General features: G+C 36.5%; 1 protein-coding gene and 1 pseudogene across 1 annotated transcript in view; both read right to left on the bottom strand.

The window, feature by feature from the left end:
- The window catches only part of LOC107295272, a 22,162-nt pseudogene extending 18,859 nt beyond the window's left edge, over positions 1 to 3,303 (bottom strand).
- Positions 1 to 11,135, bottom strand: part of IGFBP3 (insulin like growth factor binding protein 3) — a 132,529-nt gene that overhangs the window by 32,126 nt on the left and 89,268 nt on the right. The window lies entirely within an intron of this gene.

The following is an 11,135-nucleotide window of genomic DNA, read 5'->3' as shown; positions in this document are numbered from 1 at the left end:
TTACACCATTCCAATCTCCCATCATGATAACAGATTTGTAATCCAATTGCATTATCTTTTGATGCAAAAGAGTAAAAAATTGCTTTTGTTGTTGATATAAATTGGGTGCATATAAGCCCACAAGAAGACATTTTTTCCCATTCAAAGTAGTTTCAACAAATACAAATCTTCCTTCTGCATCAGCATCTATTAACTTTGGTATCAATTCCTTCTTAACATAAAGAACTACACCCGCTTTTTTCTTTTGAGCAGAGGCCGCAAAATATAAACCCAATTTAGGATTAAATAGATACTTTTGGTCTTTTAATATAATATGTGTCTCTTGTAAACATATAATATCATTCTTATGCTGCTTCAAATAGTAAAATATTTTTCTCCTTTTTTGTGGTGAGTTCAATCCATTAACATTTAAAGTTATTAATTTAGCCATCCTTTGGCTTTTGGAGCTTCTGAATCATCCCTTGCAGATCCATCATAACAGATCTTTTAGGTCTGGCCCCTCCCACTGGCTATGAAGTAGTTGAACATGTTTGGGGCATAGCCTCTTTCTGCTGCTCTCTTTCCTTACGCTTGTGGGCCGCACGTGTCATTCTCTGATCTTTTGGGTCCTGTTTTGCCTCCAACATTTGTAAATTCTGAAAATCTCCTGCAGATGCCGACATAGCTCCAGGCAAATCTGTAATCAGTTGTTCCACTCCTTCTTCTGTTCCTTTAGCTGGTGATGTAGAAGATGAATCAGCTTTCAGAACCGTTAGATAAAAGTGCTTTGCCTTCTGTACTATATTGAATCTGTAACGGTTCCCAGCATATGTAAAGGCCATTCCAACTGGTATTTCCCATCTAAAAGGTATTTGCTGCTTCTTCAACTCTTGAGCCAAGAAAGCAAACTCCTTTCTTTTTCTTAAAATCTTTGAAGGTATTTCTTTCAAAAGTATAATATCCTGAGCAGCAATCTGAAATCTCTGTTGGTAAAAGGCCTGTATAATTTCATTTTGACGTATTTTTCTAGAAAAATAAACAACATCCCTAGGCTGTTTTCTCTTACGTGCGACCCATGAATTGACTCTGAATATTTTTTCAATCTCTCCATAGATAATTTCAGGGTCGCAGTCTAAAACCAACGCTAAGGCAGCTGATACCTCTTCTCTCAGTTTCTCCTGTGCATCCTCTCGCAAGCCTCTGATTCTTATTGCATATTCCATCTCTCTGAATTGTGTCATTACAATGTCATTTTGAGTAATCTCTATACTCTCTTCTACTTTTTCCATTCTCTCCTCCATCCCTTCCATTTTTCCCCCACTTCCTCCACACGAGTCTCTATACGCTCCATATGAAAAGCAAAGCCCTGAAAGATTTGAGACATGCTCTCACACAATTCATCATTCTTTTTAGCAAGAAGCTCTTCTGTCTCCACTCTCATTTGTTGCACAATTTGTTTAGACATCTGCATCTGCATCAAAGAATCCTGCAAATCCTTTAAAGTAATATAAGGTGGTGAGGAGGGTGGAGGAGTTTTTGCTCTCTGATGTGTAGTCTGTACAGCTGGAGAAGAAGCAGCTGGCTTAGGTGCTGCAGCAGCTGCACCTCGTTTAGAAGCCATTCTTGAGTTTAAAAAAAGTCTTAATATACAGTCCAAAGTAGCTAAAGATCAAACAAATTTTCCTTTAATTTTTCCTTAATTTTTGAAAATTCTTTACAGTCTTAACAATGTGGCAATCCACAACCGGAAGGAAAGTGAAAGTGTCTCTTTAGAACAAAGAAGCGGCTAAGCCGCAGCCATTTTTTCCACCCAAAAGTTAACTTTCGATTTCAGTCATTTGAGAAGAGTACTTTAATCTTCTGAGTCAAAGTTTTAATTTCATCATAAAAAGTCCAAGTTTCCTAGTCAGCTCCGTCTGTTAATATTACTCACAGTTAAGTTCGAAAAAAAGATCAGAGGTGGAGACGGCATCTGGCTTCGCTAAATAGCAAAGACGTCCCGATCTGCGGAGAAACTCTGAGCTCCGGAGGAGTTCACACCTTTGCCTCGCTGGGAGCCCCCAGGGAGACTAGGGAACTCGACTCCTACTCTAGAGTAAGCTCTCCTTCTCTCCTTTGCCCGGAGAGAAGTTTCAAATCGCCAAACAGCTGATGCGCGCTGTTTTGGTGATTTTTACACAGTCCCAGACGGGAGGCTGTCAAAAAGCCTCCTTCGGCAGCCGCCAAACCACTGGAAGTGGCCAGGGTGTTGCTGAAGGAACTGATCCCTCTTCTTGCTTTCTGAACCTGCGCATATTAAATCTTTCCTTCCTCAAAGTGCTGGCTCAAGTCCTTTCTTTCCACAACACTGTGACCATCATAAATATGAATCAGTTGCCAAGCATCTGAATGTAAATCACAAGACCCTGGAGAGGCTGCAACATTCCAGCTGATCGGTGCTTCTTCTGGCCTCAGCAGAAGCACCACGATCAGGGCTGCTTTCCAGCTGATTGTTGCTTCTTCTGGGCTCAGCAGAAGCACCAGGATCAGCGCCGAGCTCCAGCTGGAACCTGGAGCTGATCCTGGCACTTCCGCTGAGCCCTGACAGTCCTGCAACTCCAGCCATCTCTCGCTCAGGCTTGTGCGGTGCTGACACCGGTTCAGCTCATTCCCCTCCACTGCTACCACTTTTCTAGGATGGTCGTGTACCACCTGCCAGGTGCAATGTACCACAGGTGGTACCCGTACCACTGGTTGAAAAGCCCTGCTGTACAGGGCCAGGGCATGGCCCATGAAGTCAATCACATCCTGGCCGAGAACAAACTTCTTGCAGATGTCGCGCATGATGGTCTTCTTGGGATCCACCCCTTCAAAGATGTGGGTATTGTTCTCGTCAAAGTTGGCCATGTAGACCAGAAACATCCAGAAGCATCTTTTCTCAAACAAGCCCATCAAACTGGATGCGAGAGCTTCCGCTTCGGTTGAAGGGACTTTGTAGATCTTTCCACCCTTGTAGATGAAGCTGTCTTTGATCACCTTGAAGTCCAGGTAGCAAGTGACTTCCATGTACAGTAGCATTTTGACCAGTTGGCCATAGGACATAAGAAATTTGGGAATCAGGTTGATGTTCCAGTCTCTTCCTTGACTCATTGACTCTGGTATTACTCCTGTCATGGAAAACTTTTTGTACAGATCTTCCAGGGGTGTAATAGAAGCACTTTCCCCTCCATAGTAAGCATTGCGATCCATGTGCAGGACCTTTTTGCCATTCACGAACATGATGCCAGAGAGGATGCATTCCGTGAGGCCGGTGCCCGGCACAATCACGTTGTACTCCTCGTTCATGGCGGCAGTGACGGCGGAGGCAGCCGAGGCCGGGCAGGGCGGATGCTGTGCTGGGGGGCCTCCCTCACGTGGCAGTGGTGGCAGGGCTGGGCCTGTGATAGCCATAAGCACGGTGCTGGAGGAGGAAGAGGCAGCAGCTGAGGAGAAAATAGAGGCGACGCTGCTGCTGTCTCCACTGCCACCAGGAGAAGACTGCACCAGAGGGGCCTGAAGTCTAAGTATATTACGTCCTCAATTTGGGACTTGGATTTGGCTTATAGAACAAGAAAATTAAGGTTTTGATTTTAAACCTTTTAAATGTAAGTAAGCTTTTTTTTAAATAAAGGATTAAAATTTGCTTTTTGCTTTTTGAAGAACCTGTGTCTATGATATTTGAGGCTGTGTTATTTTTTCTTTCTAATTTTAGCCTTCCACCAGAACATTGCTTTATTTTTAGTTACTTTACTGTTGATTAGTTTGGATCTATCAATGAATGTAATTGGAGGAGCTCTTTATGATGGCTCCTCCTCCTTTTACTAAGAAATTATAAATTACAATTATCATCTGCCACTAGAATTTTTTATTCAATACGATGGGGGGAAAAGAACTAGAGTATATTCTTAGAGATGGAACTTTTATTTAAAAATCATTACAATCCTTAGAAGTTAAGTTTGAGAAAAATTCTTGGATAATAAACTAGATATTATATATGTGGAACACACATCCCAACTCCACCCTGTTTACATATTGGTCCCTTTTAATCTAGCTTTTTGTTAATTTTAATCTTTTAATTTTTAATCCTTAACATACTAATTGTTATATATTGTTGTTTTATGATGTAAGCTACTTAGTCTCTCCACAGTGAGATGGATGGCATATAAATTAAATAAACACAAACAAATAAAAATTAAATGAAAATTAAAAATGAGGAAGGACAACCTATAAATACAGACTTAATATTAAGTGACTCTATTGAATCTATTGAAAAAAAATCAGGAATAAATTTTTGTAATCATTTTGATTTAAGATTTGAAGCTGAAAAGCTAACTAGTTTGAAGGAAATCTTGATATGGAGTTTAAGAAAAAGAAAAGAACATTTTGTTTTACTAGATGTACACTAAGCAAACAGTGTATTTCACTAAATCAAATGAGAAGATGTGACTTTGAACTTTTGCACTATTTCTCATTCAAAGGAATTGACTTCGATATTACAGATGTACAAGATTTTGATCAAGGTTTAACAGAACCTTAACAGTAGGGACTACATGACCAGCAACAACCTGGAAATTGTGATTGAAGGCTGGAAGAAATAGAAAAGTAGAAGACATATGTTGGAAAGAGAAGATATAAGTCTGAAGTGAAGATGTTATATAGAGATTTTAATAGTTAATTTTTTTGGATGTGCTGTTCTGAAGATTGGGTACAATAAGATGGTGTCCAATTTTTTTTAATTAGATTGATTATGCTGAATAAATGATTTTATTGAAATTTTGATTTAGTAATAATAAGAGAAATGTACAAGAAAAATTATTTGTTAAGAATATATATACATTTATTTGATAGAGAATTTAGAAAATAAATAGATTTAAATAAGAGATTTATGTATTGACAGTTATTTTATAGTTAAGATATAAATATATTTAAATTCATAGTTTGTTAAAATTAATCATGTAAGAATGAGGTTTCATATAATTTTGATTATTGGTAAATGTGTGAGTTTAAGAACTGAGGTTTATGGTGAATTGCATTTTTAATACAATACAATACAATGTTTTTTTAAAAAAATGTAAAGATGGATGTGTAATTGAGATTAAGAAACTTTGTTATAATTAATGAATATAATGGAGGAAATGTAGGGATTTTTTTTCTTTTTTTCAGGATTATATTAGTCAGGCAATATAGATAGTCCTCAACTTAACAATAGTTCATTTTGGGACCATTCAAAATTACAATAGTAGTGAAAAAAGTGATTTATGACCATTTTTCACACTTATGACCTTTGCCGCATCCTCATGGTCACATGATCAAAATTCAGATGCTTGGCAACTGACTTATCTTTATGATGGTTGCAGGGTCCTGGATCATGTGATCATCTTTTGTTATCTTCTGGCAAGCAAATCAATGGGGAAACCAGATTCACTTAACAACCATATTGCTAACTTAATAGATGCAATGATTCACTTAACAATTGTGGCAAGAAAATTAGTAAAATGGGTCAAAACTCACTTAACAAATGTTTCACTTAGCAACATAAATTTTGTGATCATAACTGGAGAACTATCTATATAATGCACAAAAATGTAATTAATGTAAAAATTAGTGACAAAAGAATGGATTTGGGGGGCTTCCGGTTGGATCGCGGCGCCGATGGAAGCTTCCCTCCAAGGCTTCCTGCCCCGAGGACACATTAGAGCCGCAGGAACAGCTGTTCCGCAGCTCAATCTCCCTCCCCGGGCAAAGGGGAGGGGGGTGAGCTTCCCCGATAGGGGTAGAGCTCCTTAGCCTTCGCATTTTTCCAGCTGTGAGGGCTAGGTGAGCTCCCCCAGAGTGGGGGACTTCTCCGTGCTTCGGGCTCCTTCGTTCAATAGAACGAAGCCAGACGCGCATCTAATCTCTGCTGCTTTAGGAAACTAATGACTGTGAGTAGAATCTAATATGCAGACAGAGCCTAACAGGATTTTTTTGAAAACTGTTTGAAACGGGACTTTAACTCTGGAATCTTCTTTATATTTATTCTAATTTGAAGAAGAAGGAATATGGCTGCGGAAGGGTGTTTCTTTTTGTTTGATTGAAACTTATGAGACTTTCATTTTCTGGAAATATAGGAGACTTTCACTTTTTGGAAACTTTCTCTTGGACTATTTTATTGTAACAGACTTAGCTACTTTGGATTGTTTGGGCAACTACTCCTCCTCCATTGTTGTTTGAGGTTCTTATAAGACTGTTAGATTTTTTCTTTTAAGATTTTTATAAGATTTTATGAAAGAGAAAAGTAAAATGGCCCCTAAACGTGTGGGATTTTTTGCTTCTCAGAAAAGCACGATCTCCTCTACAGCTGTTTTAACATCACAGCAACCAAAACTTGATATGCCTCCGCCTCCCACCCTAACTTTAGCATTTATATTGAAAGAGATACAGGATGTATTGAAAGACAATGTAAGACAGATTAAAATGGATATGGAGAAAATTATTGATAAGAAATTTGGAGAGAAAAATGCAGAGATGAGAAAAGATTTATTGTTTGCCCTTCAAGGCTTGGCATGTCATGAAGAATGTATTGATGGAGGGGAGGAGGAAGTAGAGGAATATGTTGAAAGTTTGGAATTTGAATTGGAAATGGAGGAAAAAGTGGACTTAATTCAAAATGAGGTCGTTATGTCACAATATAGACAATTGGAACATGCTTTGATAATAAGAGAAAATCCTCGAGAGAAATCGGAGGAAGAGGATGCAGCAGATTTGGTTATGGTTCTGAATTGTCAGCCCGAAGATATTATGAGAGAAATGGAAAAAAATTATAGAATTAATTTACGGGTTGCAAGACAGGAAAATCTTCCAAGAGATGTTGTTATCTACTCTTCTAGAAAATCAATTCGTAACGGAATCATTCAGCTTTTTTATAAGCAGAAAATACCACTCAAAGTATTTAGAAGAAGAAAAGATTTTGCCCTTTTGCCCGACAAGATACCAGGAAGGAAGGAATTTATGAAGATTAAGCGGTTGAAGGAGTTATATTATTATCAAGTGCGACAAAATCACAAGATCAAGATGAAATTAAGCAACAAGTTAGAGACGATCAGAAAACTTAAAGAATGACCCGTGCAGCTTATAGATGCAAGAAAGAGAGTACTTAAAAATGTGGACATATGAATTGAGATATTAATTTTGGAAATAAGAATTTTTTTTTGTTTTTTAATCTAACTGTAAGAAGAATGAATAAGGCTGTGGAAGGATGTTTTTTTTTCTTTTTTTTTCTTTGATTGATTTTGTTTAGGGAGCAATTTATTATGTTAATAATAGAGTAGATTATGAATTTTAGACTATTATTGTTGTTTATAACAGTTTACTTATTATTATTTTTAAATGTTAGTATGATGTTATTATTAGTGTGTTTAATAATTGGATATGGGTTTAAAAGAGTGGTTTTTTTTTAGTGAAATTTAGAATGTTTTTTTTTCTGCTTTTTAATTTAACTGCAAGAAGAATGAATAAGGTTTTTCTCTTCTTTGATTGATTCTGTTTAGGGAGCAATTTATTATATTAATAATAGAGTAGATTATAGACCATTATTGTTGTTTAAATGTTATAACAGTTTACTTATTATTATTTTTAATTGTTAGTATGATGTTATTATTAGTGCATTTATTAACTGGATATGGGTCAAAAAGAGTGGTTTTTTGGTTTTTTTTAGCGAAGTCTAGAATGTTAATGTTGCTTAAATGATTTAGTTTTATTTTTTATTTCTTAAAATGATATTAATATCATTGTGTTTAATTGAATCTTAATTGAATTTTAGAGTACTTATTTTTAATTTTAACTATTAATATGATATTATCGTGTTTATTAATTATATATCTGTTGAAAAGAGAGTTAAAAGAGGTTACAGATTTGTTATTTTAACAGTTTTCAGATAGAGTTAAAGGAGATTATAGATTTAATATTTTTATAGTTGTTTAAGATTATTTAGACTATGATTATTTTATTATTATTCCTGTGATTGGCTCTGGGAAGTGGGGGGGAGGGGGGCGGAAGGGTGGGTTTGAGGGAGGGATTTATATTGTAAAATGTTATAAAATTTTCAATAAAAAAAAAAGAATGGATTTGGAAAAATGAATTAAAAGAGACGTTAAAATTGGCTACTCTGATTATTTTAGCATTTTGTTTAGGTTTGTTTTTAAATTAAGAGATTATTTTTTATATTTTTTGTTAATGATAATTATTTTTGAACCAATGTTTAAATGACCAGATTCATTTAATTGCAGAAATATTGTATGTTATTAGAGTTAGAAATTGATTGTTATGTTTAACTTAGAGTAAGAGAATGCTTGATTATTCATTTTTATCTGTACTGAGAAAAGTCAAGTCTTTTTATTTTTTATTTCTGCTTATCTCTTGCCCTCCACCTCCTTTTTACTTTTAATCTTTTGCTCTTTTCATTTCTTTTCCCCTTTTTTCCTATTACTTTTTTAAATTTAATAAAGTTTTTTTAAAGAAAGAACTATTTTTATTTACCCCCCAAAATTCTAAATTATGCGAAGTAACACTACAGCTGTCTACCATTACAGAGCCTCATCAACCTTTAATGGGTTCATGGAAATCTCATGGGAATTATGCATGAGATTTATTTGGGAAAGAAAGGCAATTGCCTCTTGATAGGCCTTAAAAAGAACACATGCTTGGACAGACAGCTTTGGTTACAGTGACAATGCCACTTGCATCTATTTGTCAGAGGAATTCCAGACTTATAGTTGACATTTATTAGCAGATATATAATCTCTTGCAACAGAGTTATCACTTGAACAACTGCTAGGTATACTGGAAATCTATATAAGCCCTATACATGCAGTAGTCTTAATAGATCTTCAGTGAAATCAAATTCTTTAATATAATTTAGGCAATGGTTATGATTCAGAAAAAACAATAAATGGCAATGGCATTTTCTTAATTGTCTTATTCATGTTAAAAATTACAAATTCAGATTATATATACCTTTCTCTACAAAAATGAAAATCTGTTCAACAGACTGTCAAATTATATATATTCCAAATTAACCATCTAATTAAAATGATGTTTAACTATAGATAGACTCAGTTATACATGGTTCAGAATATAACTATTGGGATTTTGGCAAAGTTATCTTAACTCACAATTTTCATCTAATTATGTATTGGAGCAACTCTTGAAAAAAATCAGAAAGTTGGCTGTAATGACTATCATTATTTTTATTAAAAACAGATTATGGAAACAATGCAAGAAATACATTGTCATAATGTCTATCACTGTGATAGACATTACAGTGAGAGAGAGAAAGGAAGGAACAGAGGAAAGAGGGAGGGTGGGAGGAAGGAAGGAATGCATTTGTACAGTTGTAGGAAGTGTTGCTATTGAAATAGCAATGAATGTTTCAAATTAGCTATTTCTTCTTAATACCTTTCTGCAATCTCACTGCTAGGTTATCTTACCTTAATGGTAAGGTAATGGTAACCTAACAGTGCAACTGCAGAAAGATTTTTATCTTACTGGTAAGGTAATGGAACTGTCATCCTACACAGCAGCTGCCCTATAACAAAAACAAATGCATAGTTAAATAGGAATAATGGATAATGGATAATTTTTCCTGTTGTAAATAAAGGACAAGGAGATTAAGAATCAATTAATGTGTGTTTTCTCAAACAGATCTTTTTTGGGGGGGTCAGAATCAAAGATATAGAAAAACTAAAGGTAACAAAGCATAATCTTTGCCCAAAACAATATCTTGCACACAGCAATCTTCAAAAGATCTATTAACTTTATTCAGATTATTGTATGGCATTTCATAAACAAGGAATAAAATAAGCAGGAAAAGTCAGTCTGAGATATGTAGAAAAACAGATAATTCCCATTAAGGCAAATAAATAAATCAAGTCAATGCAAGAAAAAAAAATGCTGAGAACAAATTTCAAGTTACCAACCAATCCCTAATTTTTTTGCTTAAATTGATTCAAAATAATTACAAATATGGTAATCATATACTAACAACATTAAAAAAAACCTGAGCTACTTCTGTTTTAAAGCCGTTCTAAAATTGCCTTCTTTTTAGCAGTATTTTTCAACATACTTGCAAAAACAAACAAACAATCCAATCCAGAAGTAAGGAACCTTTTTTTTCAGCCCAAGGTCTCAATTCCCTCTTGTGATTTATTTCCTAAGGATGTGTCAGTGTCATCCATTCAGAACTTCAGCCTCACAGAGATTCCTTTTTTTCAGTACCTTATCCAAAGTACATCTTTGTATAGATCAGTGGTGGCGAACCTATGGCACGGGTGCCAGAGGCGGCACTCAGAGCCCTCTCTGTGGGCACGCGTGCCGTCGCCCCAGTCCTAGGCCTTCAGCTGGGTTTTATAAAACCTTTTCGCTTTAGGCCTCCGCCGCCGTGTGCCAAAAAAAAAAAAGGTTCAATTAGTCAATTTCAACGTCTCACGGAAAAAAAAAGATCTTGCAAAGTTGGAATTGATTGATTGAACTTTTTAGTTCCACCCAGTCTGCCGTTACCACCGCAGCCACGCCCAGCCAATGGGCCACGCCCACTCAATGGGCCACACCCACCCGGCACTCGACGATGCGTAAGTGGGCTTTGGGTTGTAGTTTGGGCACTTGGTCTCCAAAAGGTTCGCCATCACTGGTATAGATCAAACTTCCTGCTCCCATGTTGGAAGTAAAGTCTTCATCCTGGTTCATCCAAGCTGGGGATAAATAAACAACATGGCGACTGCTTTGGGAAGAAGGTTACAATTTATTGAAGAGCCAGACTGAAAGATGGTTCTGGCAGGAAGGAGGAGAGAAATCAAGGGCTGAGCACATGTGGAATAGGTTTTTATATCCTCTGAAAGTTTCCTGTTCCTGTGTCATGAACTTTGAACTGAGTCTGTGTGTGCTTTTCTGGGCCTTGGTATCTGTGGTTCTCCTCCTTCCTCACCGACCGTACGCAGTCTGTATTGGCAGGGGGACAGAGGTCGACTCCTAGGCCCCTAACTTGTGGGGTGCCTCAGGGGTCGGTCCTCTCTCCCCTATTGTTCAATATTTATGTGAAGCCGCTGGGTGAGATCATTCGAGGCTTTGGGGTGGAGTTCCATCAGTACGCTGATGATACTCAG

This window comes from Protobothrops mucrosquamatus, unplaced genomic scaffold, assembly GCF_001527695.2.
Source record: "Protobothrops mucrosquamatus isolate PMUCROS unplaced genomic scaffold, P.Mucros_1.0 scaffold_192, whole genome shotgun sequence".
Taxonomy (NCBI): Eukaryota; Metazoa; Chordata; class Lepidosauria; order Squamata; family Viperidae; genus Protobothrops; species Protobothrops mucrosquamatus.
This window is presented reverse-complemented; position numbering and strand designations above follow the sequence as displayed.